This window comes from Megalobrama amblycephala, linkage group LG4 (genome assembly GCF_018812025.1).
Source record: "Megalobrama amblycephala isolate DHTTF-2021 linkage group LG4, ASM1881202v1, whole genome shotgun sequence".
In the NCBI taxonomy this organism is placed as follows: domain Eukaryota; kingdom Metazoa; phylum Chordata; class Actinopteri; order Cypriniformes; family Xenocyprididae; genus Megalobrama; species Megalobrama amblycephala.
Genome location: NC_063047.1, coordinates 40,228,684 through 40,245,129, shown reverse-complemented (window position 1 = coordinate 40,245,129; position 16,446 = coordinate 40,228,684). Strand labels below are relative to the sequence as shown.

Genomic DNA, 16,446 nt, shown 5'->3' with positions numbered 1-16,446 from the left:
TCCCATTCCCTTTAAGAGCGAGATGCGCTCGCGCCATAGCGGATTGCTATTTACATGGCGTACACGTGATGAGTCAGTTAATATATATGTGTGTGTATTGGCACGATTGTTCAATTAATTAGCCAATTTCGTTCATCATTATAAGTAGTAATAAGCTGAATTGAAAATAGGTAGCCTAATTCTAATACACACAATGACTATTCATCATTACATTTTTATATTTATGTAGCCTACACAATAATATTCTTTTTCACTGTAATCCTTTTATTTTTAATATTTGGCATGTTTGTGTGATGGGCATCCTTGTGTGTAATAAGCAAAGTCAACGCGCACTGTGGACACGCCCAGAGGCGCAGTTTCTACCAACGCGCTCTAACAAAAAAATATTGCGCCATTGACTTTAGACTTTAGACCAGGTTTGAGTTGGTCTATGGCGCGGTCTATTTTCAGCTCCTTGAAATAGCAATGCGCCGGCAATGCGCCTGAACACACCTCTTTTTAGACCAGCACGCCCATGGGCGCACTAACTGGCGCAAATGCATTTACTAATTTAAGGACGTGGCGCTGAACGGGAAAACGCAAACGGCGCCGGACGCAAACTAGCAAACACACTTGCGCTGCGCCTTGCGTCGCATTGCGCCGGGTGTATTATAGGGCCCTACATGATAATGTGGCAGAAATGTGGGATATTCATTGTATCAAATTGTATTATATTATTATTATTAATGTAGACATGTATTAAATAAGGAACGGAAACCGACCACTCCGGTGCTACCAAAGTGCCACTACTCTCAAATGTCAGCCTGGAGCCCTGATCTACCATCATGATAACTAGCTTTGTATTTGACAAGTCCCACTACAATTTCTTGCTTTAAGAAATCCATTTCAAAACCATTTCATGAGGTTTTTTTAAGAGATTGATGTGTAGCAACAATTTTCAGTTATCAAACACTGTGATACTACATGCCGAACATTCAAAACCAACAATGCTAATAGATCAGCAAAGAAAAAAAACAGACATTTGGTCTATAGTCAACAATAGCTCCAATGAATGAAAATTCTGTGAAAAACAGCTGTAGGCTCTACAATTACTATATTATTTACTCATTCATTTCTGTTGAGGAAAGAGCAAAATGCCCACATATCTCCATCAAAGAACAAACATACAGAGACAGCTAACATGTGTGCTTGCCAAAACCTCTAGATATTATGTAAATGAGTATTTGAAAATAACCCCGAGAAGGTAATATCGGTCGTACGAGCAGCGTGGGCTGAAACCAGCATGACTGTGAAAGCTCACCTGAACTACAAAGAGACAAGAAGAAGACAGACTAAAAATGTGCTGAAGGTCACTGATGAAAGTAGAGGAGCTGGCGAAAGCTGGGCCAGCTAACAAAAAGGACTGCTGATACAGAGGAACACCATGCCATTTTCAACCACCGCTCTCTCTCTCTCTCTCTCTCTCTCGCATACACATAGGGTTCTCACACCTCAAGTCTTCAGTATGTGTGAGGAGCAGGTTTAATCAGAGGGTGTTCACAGCTCTCTCTCCCACACAGTTCCCAGTGGAGGTCTCACTCAGTGGCTTACCCACAAGGACAAATCAGCATAGAGTCTACTGCTGCTCTCAGAAAACATGATGAGATGATGATGTGTTGAGGTTTCAGAAAATCACATTCTTAATTAGTCATTGTTTAGTGTACCAGTCTAAACATCTTTATAAGAAGAGAAATTGAGTAGAAGAGAAAAGAGAAGATATTCGCCAAAAATGTTTGCAACGTTAATTATAAATTATTCATCTGTGCACAATCTGCACATCATTATTTTTTAAATTCATGTGCCCTTGTAATCTTTAATCAAAATAACTTCCTCCTCACAAAAGCATCTCTTCTCTTCTCTGATGACATTCACTGGTGCAAGAGACAATAAACCCTCCAGCAACCTGTCACTAACATGAGATTGCAGCAATTAACAAACTACAACAATCCAATACATTTCTGACAAAAACAAGTTCCACCCTAATTTTTTCTTGTTAAAGAAAATGTTTCATTCAAATATGCCACAAAATGGAAGAAAAGACTTTTCAGAGAATGCATTGTGAAGTATTTTTGTCTTGTTGCATTGGCAGATTTTTTCGACTTGTTTTGAAAGGATAGTTTAAAAATGTTGTTCTAAATAGGGTTGCCAAAATTTCAGTAGTCGGTACCAATTCCTGTCAAATTTCACGGATCTTGGTACCAATTTTGGTACCAAACTATTGTGAATATTATGTTTAAATATTTTTTATTTAACTATATGAAAGTTAAATAAATTAAATGAAACTGGTTCATGTTTAATGCTATTAATTAAATAATACAAATAATTCAAATATTGTTCAGTTATATAAACATTGCATTATAAAATTGTCACAAGTATGGTCACTGTGTTTTGGTTCGGTTCTGTTTTGTTCCTGTGTGTCTATGTTCCTGATCCTAGTTTGTTTCCATGGTTACTGCTTATCTTAAAGCACTCGTCTCTAGTTCTGCTGATTAGCTATCCTGTGTATATAAGGTCCTCAGTATGTTCAGTTCTTTGTCTTGTGTTGTTTTTAGTGCCACATGTTTTCTTCTGTGATCATCTTCATTGTGGATTACCTTCTTTGTTTTTGTTTACAAAAAAAAGGGCTGTAATTAGACCCCTTTCTCCTCGTTTTGCCTGACCTGCTGTGACAGAACACAAGACCAACTGAAATTATGGATCTAGCAGCTGCCTTCATTAATCTTTCCCGGGAAGGGCTTCTTCTGTGGGAATACTCCATCCACTTTTGTGAGTTGGCTAAAATCTCCAAGTTTGATGACACCAGTTTGAAGACCATCTATTGGGTTGACGTGCAGAGCTGCCAGTAGGTGGACTTGCCAGAGATGGGGAATCTCATTAGGAGAAAGTACATCCTCACCTGTTTGGTAACGGGTTCCACAAACCCAAACGCCAGTCAAGGACCCAGAGTCAATGATCGCCACGAAGCCAGAGCAAATGTCCACCACGGAGCCCAAGCCTGAAGCTATATACATCCCAGTGGGTTTATTAGTGGAGCTGGATGACAAAGGTTGGCTTATAGACTGGGATTGCCAGTTCACACCCTTGTCCCCACCCATGAACCTATTCCACCTCTGTTGGTCCCATCTGGCTGGATGGATGTCCTGGTGTCATATGAAGTCCTCCCTCCACCACTGGTCCCATCCAACCTTCAGTCTCCTTCATCACCCAGCTTCAAGTCTTTGTTGTCACTGGTTCTGCCCAGCACCAAGTCTGTTTCATTGCCCAACACCAAGTCTACTTCATACTGAAGGTCACACCCAGCCTCCCAGTCCCGATATCACCCTTTTCCTTGGCCCTGTCTTCGCTGGCTCCGCTCAACTACTCAAAATTTAGTCCTGACAATTATATCGCTACCCCCAACTAGTGTTGCTTTCGTCAACGAAAATTGTGACTAAATATCATCGTCAACGAACCTTTATCACGTGACGAAAACGAGACGAGACGCAATGTAAATGCTGGTCATGTGACGATGACTATAATTAAATGTATAATGCAATATTGTTGACGAATAAAAACGAGACTAAATGTGGTTTACAAAATAAAAACTATGCTAAAATGTCTCTTCATTTTCATTAACCAAAACGAGACGAGACGAAATGTTATAATGTTATTTCGGCTCGTTTAGTAGCTCTATTATTATTATTTTGCAGTATTTATGTTTCCTGTGTCTCACTTCAGGGGCTGATCAGGTCGCACTGCGCAGACGCAGGCGACGTCACTTCCTCTGACATGACGTAAATATGTAGATTTCACGTGCTCATAACTTAATGAAAAGTGCACTGATCATAGAAAATGCACATCATTATTTAAAGCAGATTCTTACGAAATTTTAGTTTTGTCTATACTACTAGGTACTTATACTATATTGATTGGGTTAAACAGAATTGCATTACTAAAAAGATTTTTTGTCGACTAAAATTAGACTAAAATGTCATCAGTTTTTGTCGACTAAAATTAGACTAAAATGACATCAGTTTTCGTCGACTAAAACTAGATGAAAATAGTCATGGATAATTGTGACTAAAATAAGACTAAAATGCTCAGACTTTTAGTCGACTGAAACTTGACTAGACTAAAAAGAGTATGAACGTGACTAAAACTAATAAAAACTAAAATGACAGCTTGACACAAAGACTAGACTAAAATTAAAATTAAAACAGGCCGCCAAAAACAACACTACCCCCAACCTAACCCTAGCCATAAGTTAAGGTAAGGTCAACTTTAGTACTAGCTTTATACAAGAGCTCGTCAGTCCGTCAGGCCATCTGATAATTCTGATTGGCTGTTCAGATACTGCCATCCGCTGGTACGGAAAGGCATTTCATCTCACGCAGGCGCAGAACTGACATGCTACTTTGCCGTCAGCTGTCTAGCATTGGTTTGGTGTGTCAGGCCAACTTTGGACACAGACTCTGCCGACGTGAGCCAACCCCGCAGTCTGCTTTCGTCACCACTAGTTCGTCGGCATTGGCTTGGTGTGTTCTGGTCTTAAACTTGACAGAAACTCTAAGCTTAGCCCTCAAATCTGTTTGTTTGGTTGATTGGAATGTTGTTTCAGGATCAACAAAGATTCACATTCACCTATCAACCACACGGTAAACGCTATAATACTTTTTCATATACCGTATACTTTCTTTGTTTAACAGTTCTATCTAATAATGTATTAGATAGGACTGTTAAACAGATTGCAAACTAATGAAGACGGAGAATGGGAGGGCTGTGTACTCAGGCTCTGGTAGCAGTCAAAATAAAAGAGCAGTCAAAATAAAAGAGCAGTCACAATAAAAGTCAGAGCAGTCAAAATAGACTGCTCGGAGCAGTAAAAATAAAAGTCCGGTACAGAGCAGTCAAAATAAAAGTCCGGTGCGCCGTCAAAATTAATCCCGCACAACAATCAGAGCGGCAGGACGCAAGTCACGTCAACTGGCGTTGCAAATGCAACCGGCAAAATGGTCCTAGGGAAAATTTATAGGGAACAGTTCCTATAAATACCTGGTGCTAAACATACATGCATCCAAATTTAATTAAAAAATGTATTATGATACATAATTTAACTTTTTAATATATCTTGCTTTAAGGATATTTAACTATTAGTAAAACAAGACAAAGATACTGATGAAGTACAGAAGAAAACATAGGTGTAACAGTACTGCAGCATGTGTTTTTCCCCCAAACAATATCTCTGTGTAACAAACGAGGAGGTGGAAACTGATGAGTTACAACCTTCACCACCCTCAGCACCTAAAAGATTTATGGTTGCAGACCTATCTGCGGGGTGGTTAGCCAAACTCGGCAGACACGTTCACTGATACACACCCACAGCGGAGAGGATCCACTCCTGTCTGTAAAGCTAGCAGGGAGTGTGGGTCAGGCAGCCTGTGAATAAAGACACACTGCTGTTTGGCAGAAAACAAACACTACAATTCATTAGTGCCTGCAGTCCTGCAGCGGAAAGGGCAGGGAATGAACCACTGCCTCATGATCACTGACTTGACTCACCTACTTAAAGACAAATCCTGGTCAAAACTGGATAAATACACTGACTGTGTCCATAACAGAAGGCAGCAACCTTGCTGCCCAGCCAGTTAAAGCCTTTTTTTGTATGAAGGTATATCTTACGGAAACTGTTTTTTAACATCCAAGGTAGCACAATTTCACATCTGATGATCTACATCAGGGGTCCCTAAAAAATTAAACAATTGTTTTCTCAAACTAATTTTTGTCAAAAAAAAAGAAAAAAGTAATAAACAAAAATAAAACCAGTGCTTAAAAGGTGCCCTAGAGGTGCCTTTTCAAAAGATGTAATATAAGTCTAAGGTGTCCCCTGAACGTGTCTGTGAAGTTTCAGCTCAAAATACCCCATAGATTTTTTTTTAATTCATTTTTTTAACTGCCTATTTTGAGCCATTATTACATATGCACCGATTAAGCGTGCAGCCCCTTTAAATCTCCCGCTCCCCCGCCCCCGTGAGCTCTCAACTGCCTTAAACAGCAAACACAAAAGTTCACACAGCTAATATAACCCTCAAAATGGATCTTTACAAAGTGTTCATCATGCATACATCGATTCCTGTGAGTATAGTATTTATTTGGATGTTTATATTTGTTTATGAATGAGTTTGAGGCTGTGCTCTGTGGCTAACGGCTAATGCTACACTGTTGGAGAGATTTATAAAGAAAGTTGTGTTTATGAATTATACAGACTGCAAGTGTTTAAAAATGAAAATAGCGATGGCTGTCTTGTCTCTGTGAATACAGTAATAAACGATGGTAACTTTAACCACATTTAACAGTACATTAGCAACATGCTAACAAAACATTTAGAAAGACAATTTACAAATATCACTAAAAATATCATGTTATCAATGATCATGTCAGTTATTATTGCTCCATCTGCCATTTTTTGCTATTGTTCTTGCTTGCTTGCCTAGTCTGATGATTCAGCTGTGCACAGATCCAGACGTTTTGCCCTTGTCTAATGCACTGAACATGGGCTGGCATATATTGCAAATATTGGGGGCGTACATATTAATGATCCCGACTGTTACATAACAGTCGGTGTTATGTTGAGATTCACCTGTTCTTCAGAGGTCGTTTAAACAAATGAGATTTATATAAGAAGGAGGAAACAATGGAGTTTGAGACTCACTGTATGTCATTTCCATGTACTGAACTCTTGTTATTCAACTATGCCGACGTAAATTCAATTTTTGAATCTAGGGCACCTTTAAGATACATTCCCCTTTGAAACTGTCCTTAAAAATTATCAAGTGAAATTAAAATATAATTTACAAGTATGTGACTTAAAAATTAAGAAAAGCGTTACAAATCTGTGCATCATAAAATAGTATAGAAATACTATCATTCAAAATTTTGGGTCAGTTTTGTGAAAGAAATGAATAATGTCCTTGCTGAATAAAATTTAAGTAAATTGAGCAAAAAGTGACAGTAAAGACATTTATAATTTTACAAAAGATTACTATTTTAAATAAATGCTGATCTTTTGAAATTTCTATTCATCAAAGAATCCTAAAAAAAATTTTTTATCAGTTTCCACAAAAATAGTAAGCACTGTTTTTCAAAATTGAGAATAATAATAATAAAAAAAAATTCTTCAGCACCAAATCAGCACATTACAAGGATTTCTGAAGGATCATGTGACACTGAAGACTGGAGTAATGATGCTGAAAATTTGGCTTTGCCATCACACAAATACATTACATTTTAAAATATATTAAAAATAGAAAACAATATAATATTTCTTCATTTTATATTTTTTCATCAAATAAATGCAGCCTTGGTGAGCACTTCTTTCAAAAACATTAAAAATCTCACTGACCCCAAATTCAGAAAGGTATACATTAATATGGCACTATATGGAAGTCATTACAAGCAAGGATTAAAAACAACCAAATTCATAGTTTTATATAATAACAAGTAAATAATTATAAAGCTACTTTAATATACATTTTATTTGTATATAAATACAAAGCACTCTAACTGATGCCATTTGTATTCTTTCAACAAACCGCCAAACTGCGTGTACACAATTGTGGGATATCATAGGCAGCAATGGATACACCTATGCTATGGAGGTCAATATAAATTGGATTTTATGTGTTTCAGATGCAGTCATGAAGCATGTGAATTCTCAGACTTTACAATGAGTCACAGCTGCAGCAGTCTCCTTTATAGACAATAACTGTGACTCAAAAAGCAGCTCAATGACAACAGTCAAAACAGTCTCTGTGTGGCTCCTTAAAGCTGGAAGTGAATTAGCAGTGTAATTCAAATGATCACAAAATGAGTGTGACTCTGAATCAGCTTGATGTATTATCATACACAAAATGAGCTTGTCAACAACACAAAATGAACTCTACCAGTGCAATTCTTTCCGCCAGTTGTTTCTGATCGAGGAGTCTCTTCCCGAAATCCTGATTGCACACACACAAATATCCAGTAAAAACTAAAACACACACAGACAGCATAGCCAGTTTGAGCGAATCATTCTTTTAACAAGATTACCACTGCCAGATTTAACTGCCAGAACAGTGACAGACATAGTAAATGGGCGGTGGTTCGATCGAGAGAGAGAGAGAGAGGGAGAGAGACGCACAATAGCCTTCTAAGTGCTCCTGTCAATGACGGACTGTGTTTGGGTGGGACGTTGCATAAAGGGTCAAACAAGACCATTAAAACCAGTCAAACTCCACCCACTGATTTACTGATTCAGGCTTATTAAAGCACACTCCACTGGACACATTGACAGATGGTGTCACACTATGACAGAGAGCAGACTCAGCTGAATCGACAATGCTGTGTATTTACTATGCCTAATGAATAAGAACAGAATCCACTGTAATATCGCTGCAACACCTACTAGAGGCCATACAAAACAATGTCATGTGATTATCCACAATACATTTTAATAAACACAGTTACGGTACACTGTAAAAAATGTAAAGTGGTGAATAAATTAAAGATTATTGGAGCATTTCAGTCGTTCTACCTCAAAATTGCATGTTTAATATTCAGTGTGTTACTTGCTGCTTTATGGTAAATACTTTTGGTAAATTTTTAAGCAGTTTCTGAGTACAAAAAAATGTAAATCCTAAACCATTTGTTCAGTTTAGTCAACTGTACTTTATTCCACCCGGATTTACCAGGAAATGTAGCGAGGAAACTATGCTTTCAGATTGACTTCTAAGGCAGCATAATGTCACATCTGATGATCTAGGACAAATTCAAGCTTTTGAAACAACCATGTCAATATTTAATGACTAGAATGTTTATTTCTTGGTATAAAGTTAAAACAACAACATTTATAAATTAATCTACTCTGACAGATGCCATTTTTTATTCTTCTAACTACAGCTGAACTGCATGTACCGAATACAGAATTGTGGGATATCATATGCAGGATTGTAGTGAATTGTGTATTATTCCACCCTGATTTCCCTCAAGGAACGTTTATTAAAATGACGGTTCTCCTTCATTTCAAACAGTGTCTTGGGAAGCTTTGAGAAAAGACATAAATGAAGACACATTAGCATACCTCTCTAATATGGCCAATCAATGGTATGGATCTACCCTCCCCCCACTCACTCACATCTGCCTTGGGCAAATCAAGTCTGACCTGTGACTCACTGTAACTGGATCAGCCAATAGAAACCCTCGTAGCAACTGAAATAATTATATTTGTCAGAATAACGAGGAAGGATATTACAGTCACTCAGTAGGTCAAGGACATTCAGTCTAACCATGACGATTCCTACAGAACAGCTGCAGAATTTAAACCGGATACTAAAGGCAGTATTTTACCATTCCTTATCACTGAATTTACTGTCTTAATCAGTGACCAGAAGAAATGATTTATAAGAATGTATGCAAAGAAAATGCCTTGCTTATTAGTTTAACTTTTGGTGAGCTACAAAGTAAATCCATTTTAATCCAGCGTTTACTATAAAATTTGTCTCTAACAAAATAAAGCCTCCAGGACATATGGGCCTGATTCTCTTTCAACAGGAACTATTGCAAGACTGGAAGTGATTTTATATTAATCTCCAGTCTGACTACTGTCCTCATGTGGTTGTGCCAGTCTGTTCATTATCTACTCATCACTTCCACTACATCCTTCTTCAGGACACATTGTATTTAAACAGAACATGACTCCTAAGATATCAAAGGCAGATCCATCAGATGCAAACCAAGGTGAACAAACAAACTCTTAGATGATGCAATAGTAGCATATCGACTGACATGCAAGAGGAAGATTACAGTATCTGTGAGAGCGAACACCACTAACGAAAACGTCACACTTACCAGTGTAATTTTGCATGTGTAGTTGAATTTCACAAAACTAATCCAACACAGAGATGACCGAAAATAGTTTTTCACTGCTTTTTCATAGTCTCTCCTTGTCCACTTAATACAGAGGAATCTCAGATGACTCCAGTTATCTAATTTTCAATGTCAAACCCCAGATTCCACCAAACAGGCCTTACAGAAGTTAATGTTATTCACATGTTATTTCCTATCTCAAGATTAGATACTTAAAAAAGACAGTTCTGACATTATTTATCACCCTCATGTTGTTAAAAACTTTTATGATTTTTCTTTCTTTAGTGTAACACAGTACAAGTTATTTTGCAATATGTGCTGGTCGCTCTTTTCCAAGCAATTACAATGAATAGGAAATGCAAAAAACATCAGAAAGTATGTATAATATATACATAAAATACTGTAAGTATTTGAAAATCCAACCTTTGAAGAACTCTATCAAAGTTAAATCAAGAACATGCCCTCCTTAAAATGTTCATTCCCCAATTGAGAATTCAAGAAGCATTTCACATTGGGTGAAAACAAACAAATAAACAAACAAACAAACAAACAAACAACATAATCATGAATCACTGACACAAAAGCCTGCAGTAATGAGCTACTGGATTGCCCCATGAGAGCTGATGTAAGGGTTTTATATAGTGACAACACCCCCATTATGACAATGGTGTGGTCCGTGGCTACTGGTGCTTCCTCTTCTCATTATTTATAACACACAAAGCACAGCTGTTGCAATGGCAACAAATATTACACAACCTTTTGCGCTTGAAGCAGAATGAATATCACAAGAATTGCCGGAAGATAAGAGACAAATCCATCCGCAATCTGATAGAGCAGATTAATTTAAGACTGCAAGAAATATTTCAATGAATAAGAAACAGTTTAAAAGCATGCCTGTGCTGAAATCAATCATAGCCTGGCTCTTTAACAGCTGCATGTATTACAGTCATTGCCATATACACTTTAAACCATGTATATAAAATGAATATGTCTGTGTTGGAATTTAAGAAAGTATTTCCATGAAAAGTGTATAAAGACATTCTGCAATACTTTGTAGTCAAGATCGGGCTCTTAAACGTATGAATTATAACCTGATTGTTTACACAATGGCAATAATATTAACAGAATAAAAATCAAGAAATTAAAAAAGGTTTCCTTTTAGGATGGAATCAAACCAGATATAAATTAGGGACCAGACAGAAATTAGGGATAGAAATTAGGAATCTATAACCCACCTTAGACATTAACCCACTCTTAACCCTAACCATATCACCAAACCTGTTCCTAACCTTACCCGTATCCATCAATAGCAGAAAACTTGTTTTGCAGTATTATAAACACAATAAGTACATTGTACCAAACAATTAACTTTTTTTGATTGTTCAGTGAGGGACTTCACTTATGATTTCAAGTTAAATTATGGTTTTAAACCGTTTTCACTCATCTAACATGATACAATTGTTTCAAAGAAAAAATGGTAACACTTTAGAATTATGGTCTGTCATTAATAAGCAACTATGTAGGAAGTAATGCAGGACTAATGAGTAGTACTATATTAACACTTCCTCTACTACTATTAACTAATATACAGTGGCATGAAAAAGTATGTGAACCCCTTGCAGAATCTGTGAAAATGAGAATTATTTTAATAAAATAAGAGGGATAATAAAAAATGCATGTTATTTTTTGTTTAGTACTGTCCTGAGTAAGATATTTTACATAAAAGATGTTTGCATTTAGTTCACAAGACAAAACAATAGCTGAATTTATTAAAATAACCCCATTCATAAGTATGTGAACCATTGATTCTCAATACTCTGTGTGGTTACCTGATGATCCATGACTGTTTTTATGTTTTGTGATGGTTGTTCATGAGTCTCTTGTTTGTCTCAATGTATGTACACAATAAGTGCATTGTATCAAATGATTAATTTAAATGTAAGAAAATTGTAGTTAAGGCCACTTAATATAAAGTGGGACCAAAGGTTCAAACATTCACTGATGAAACACGATGCATTAAGAGCCGAGGGGTGAAAACTTTTGAATTCAAATATCAAGGTAAATTGTACTTAATTTTTCTGCCGGGAAACATGCAAGTATCTTCTGTTGGTTCCGAAGGGCAGTACTAAATGAAAAACAATGATATTTAAACAAAATAAGAAAAATTGTGACATCTTCATCCTATTCAAAAGTTTTCACACCCCGACTCTCAATGCATCGTGTTTCCTTCTGGAGCATCAGTGAATGTTTGAACCTTTTTTAATAGTTGAGTTTGAGTCTCTCAGTTGTCCTCAGTATGAAAAGATGAATCTCAAAATCCTACAGTCACTGCTGGAAAGGGTTCAAATATGCAAAAATGCTTGAAAACTGAAGAATCTGCAGGACATGGAGGATTTTTCTGAAGAACAGAGCTCAGTTTAACTGCTCAGGACAAACAAGAGACTCATGAACAACCATCACAAAACAAAAAAACAGTCATGGATCATCAGGTAACCACACACAGTATTGAGAATCAATGGTTCACATACTTATGAATGGGGTTATTTTAATAAATTCAGCTATTGTTTTGTCTTGTGAACTAAATGCAAACATCTTTTATGTAAAATATCTTACTCAGGACAGTACTAAACAAAAAATAACATGCATTTTTTATTATCCCTCTTATTTTATTAAAATAATTCTCATTTTCACAGATTCTGCAAGGGGTTCACATACTTTTTCATGCCACTGTAGAAACAAGCTTAACTAATCAGTAAGTAATATCAAATTTAGAAGATAGTTCCTTATTAGCTAATCAATAATTACCTAATGAGATTAGCATTATTAATAACTATGAACTAACTGACAAATTGTAAAGAACATTATTGTGTATCTGAGATGTAATCAGTCATCGTTTTTACTCTGAATATAGTCATAAAATGCATCACTAATTACTCAAGTGTTACCTGGTCACTATGCAGTAATTACTAGTGATCTGGACCATTATTTTAAAGTGAAAAACATCTTCAGATCACTAGTACTTCTTGAGGAATGATTAGGTACTTGAATAATAAGTGATGCATTTTATGACCATGTTCTGAGTAAAAAAGGACAATCTTCAAGAACTACTAGTGATCTGGACCACTATTTTAAAAATGAAAAAGATGTTTCTCACTTTAAAATAATGGTCCAGATGGCTAGTAGTTCCTGCATAGTGACTAGGTAACAGTTGAGTAATTAATGATGCATTTCATGACCACGTTTAGAGTAAAAAAAATATAATTGCTCACATCTCAGACACTTTAATGTTGTGATTATTAGTTAATTAGTAATTCTTTATAATTTGTCATAGTTAGCTATTAGTTATTAATGATGCCAATCTCATTCTGTAATTACTGATTAGCTAATAAGGAACTATCTTAGTCCTAAATTTGATATTACTTACTGATTAGTTAAGCTTGTTTCTGTATTATTTAATAGTAGTAGCTGAAGTGTTCTATTGATTAGTCCTGCATTACTTCCTGCATAGTTACTTATTAATGACAGACCATTATTCTAAAGTGTTACCGAAAAAACTAATACTAAAGAACAACCCAGAATTGATTGCTAAATACTTTTTAATGTTTGTACTGTTATAAAAGGTTATATTGTCATTATGGAATTGGTTTTGTTAGTTAAAGAGAACTGGAAACAAACTATCAGAATAGAAAGAAATACTGGGAACATAAATTCTACCTGAAATGATTACCAATTCAAACAATATTCCCAAGAAAACATGTTTTCTTTTTTAACATGTTGATTGGACAATGAACCATTACATGCTGTGGTTAAAGGATTAGTTCACTTTCAAATTAAAATTTCCTGATTTCTTCAGATTTCTTCCTTTCTTTCTTCAGTCAAAAAGAAATTAAGGTTTATGATGAAAACATTCCAGCATTATTCTCCTTAGTGGACTTCAACGGGTCGAAATGACAGTTTCAGTGCAGCTTCAAAGGGCTTTAAAGGATACCAGACGAGGAATAAGGGTCTTATCTAGCGAAACGATTTTCCAAAAAAAAAAAAAAAAAAATGTATATGCTTTATAAACACAAATGCTCGCCTTGCAAGTGCTTCCGCCAGACCGCCTTCCGTATTCTTCAAAAAGCTTATGCTGTATGTCCTACACCTTCCCTATACGGAACTTACGCGGTGCCAGTTCCGTTTTTCTGTAATTTGAATATGGAAGGCATTCTGGCAGAACCTTGATATTTGACTTCATAGCTTGTTTAAATTTGGATATTTTTTTATACAAACGCATTTAAACGGCCTTTATTAACCCCCGGAGCTGTGTAGAGTACGTTTATGATGGATGGATGGGGATGGAAGCACTTTCTTCAGCTCATACTAGTGGACCCCGTTCAATGCCATTATAAAACTCAGATGCGTCAGGATATTTATTAATATTTCTTCGATTATGTTCATCAGAAAGAAGAAAGTCATATACAACAAGGATAGCTTGAGGGTGAGTAAAGCTTGGGGTAATTTTCATTTGAAAGTGAACTAATCCTTTAATCAGACCCACAGTACCTGACAAGTGGACAGAGGAGGAAATGAAACTGAGTGACAGTTCAGACAGTAAAAAACCATGTTAGATCAAGAATGACATTAGCTATCTTTCTATCCACCTTATTTATGCACATTTTGGGATATTGTATAAAGAAATGCTTGATGGAAACACCAAGATGCGCATAAATTCAAAAATGTGCATAAAAATCGTATGCGCTCAATTGAGGCGAATACATTTTTTATACAATAAGAAGACGATGCCAACACATTTACAGAATAAAGGCAACAGAGGATGTGATTGGATAACTGGGCTAACCAGCTGACCAATTTCATTGCACAGCGTCTCAAATGTTGGTTTGGTCGTTCTGAAATGCCTGAGCCAAAGTCTGCCATCAGAATGATTTGGTATAACGACCTCCCAGAAGCATCTCACACGATTGCGTTCCCCCCGAATATAAGATAAACATGACAGTGTTTACTGCATTAGTCTGCGCTCTGAGACGCAAGTCTTTTATGATGTAGGAAAAAAGAGTCACATTGGCTTCTAAGATTGCAGCAACTTCCATTTTCATTATGACATATTGTGCCAAATTTTCCATGAAGTGAAGATTTTGTACTCTTGAACGCATGGGATGGATATGGTACTTTATTTGCAAATGTGTTAAGCAATATTCCAAATCTGTGAATAAGTTAAATTCGCAACTTCTTCTAAAAATAGCTATTGTGTCCTGAAAACAGGGAGAGTCTTTTGTGCTGGAGAGATAAACGTTAAACATTCAAGGACAGGTTTCACTCAGGCAGTGAAGGAGAAAGTCAAGCTCTGTTTCAGAACCTAGTGAGATGCCTAAGGAGACAGCATTTTTAGGCATCTATGTGCACCCCAGGCCCAAAGGCTGATCCAGACTTAATTATGCTTCCTTCCAAGACATAATTTTTTTTAGCCAAATTCTAATGCAGCATCGTATGGAGAAAGCAATCCTAGAAGAGCTCAATGATGAAATTCAATTTCATTCAATTCTGAAAAGTTTGGTTAAAAATAATTTAGTGTGATTAAAAATGAAATGCTGTATTTTGTGTGACACAATTTGCATGTGTTATTTATTTTTAGGATGTAACCAACCAGGATTGAATATAGCAATTGTTCAGTGTCAACTTGAAGTTAAATTTGGTATTTTCTTTACTTTTTGACAACTTGATAATATACCAAATATTGTAATTTTATCTATTAGAATAGACTGTTTTAAAGTGAGAAAAAGTACCATAAAACACAGAACAGCTAATAATTGTTAATTTTTGTAATATTATTTTCACAGCAAAAATGTTAATTATAAATAAATTTAAGTTATAATTTAAAATATTCATAATATTCTTAAAGTATTCTTTAAAATAGTTTAGTCTGATTTAGAGCATCAACGGTAGCTTAGCAACATGCTAACAACAAACTCCACTGAAATCAATTGGAAGTTGGGTCTCCCCTGCAGAGTGCTATTGTTGAGATTTTTACATGGAAACTACCCTCTGGATGGAGTTGTTGCTTTAACCCTTAAATGCATACCTCGGGTCTTTAGTGACCCGGGACGTCATTCACTACCCTCCTCCTCATTCATTTTTTAAAGTTAGACATCAACCTTCATGGTATTCCTCAATCAATTCATTATAAAGAATATAACAAGAAAAAAATCATAAAATTATAAAAGAACGCCTATTTTTGTATTCATTTTTTGTAAAAATTGTATAGGGTCGCAAACGACCCGAGGTGTGTATGAGTGTACGTATATTTTTTCTGCACAACAATAATTGAATCTTAGATGACGGAATAAGTGCAATTCACCTTTATTCCACAACGTGGCAATGTCCGATACACAATGCTGAAGTGACGACTCATTCAGACAGAAAACGAAATAATAAGAAAAACATGAAATGGCTCAGCGATTTACTGCAGAGCTGAAGTACTGAACGCAATCAAATATGACTGTAACTGTTACAGGATGAATATGGTGAAGC

The 16,446-nt window shown here is 36.1% G+C and overlaps 1 protein-coding gene across 3 annotated transcripts in view; it reads right to left on the bottom strand.

Moving 5' to 3' along the window:
* Positions 1-16,446, bottom strand: part of apba1a (amyloid beta (A4) precursor protein-binding, family A, member 1a) — a 79,551-nt gene that overhangs the window by 36,958 nt on the left and 26,147 nt on the right. The window lies entirely within an intron of this gene.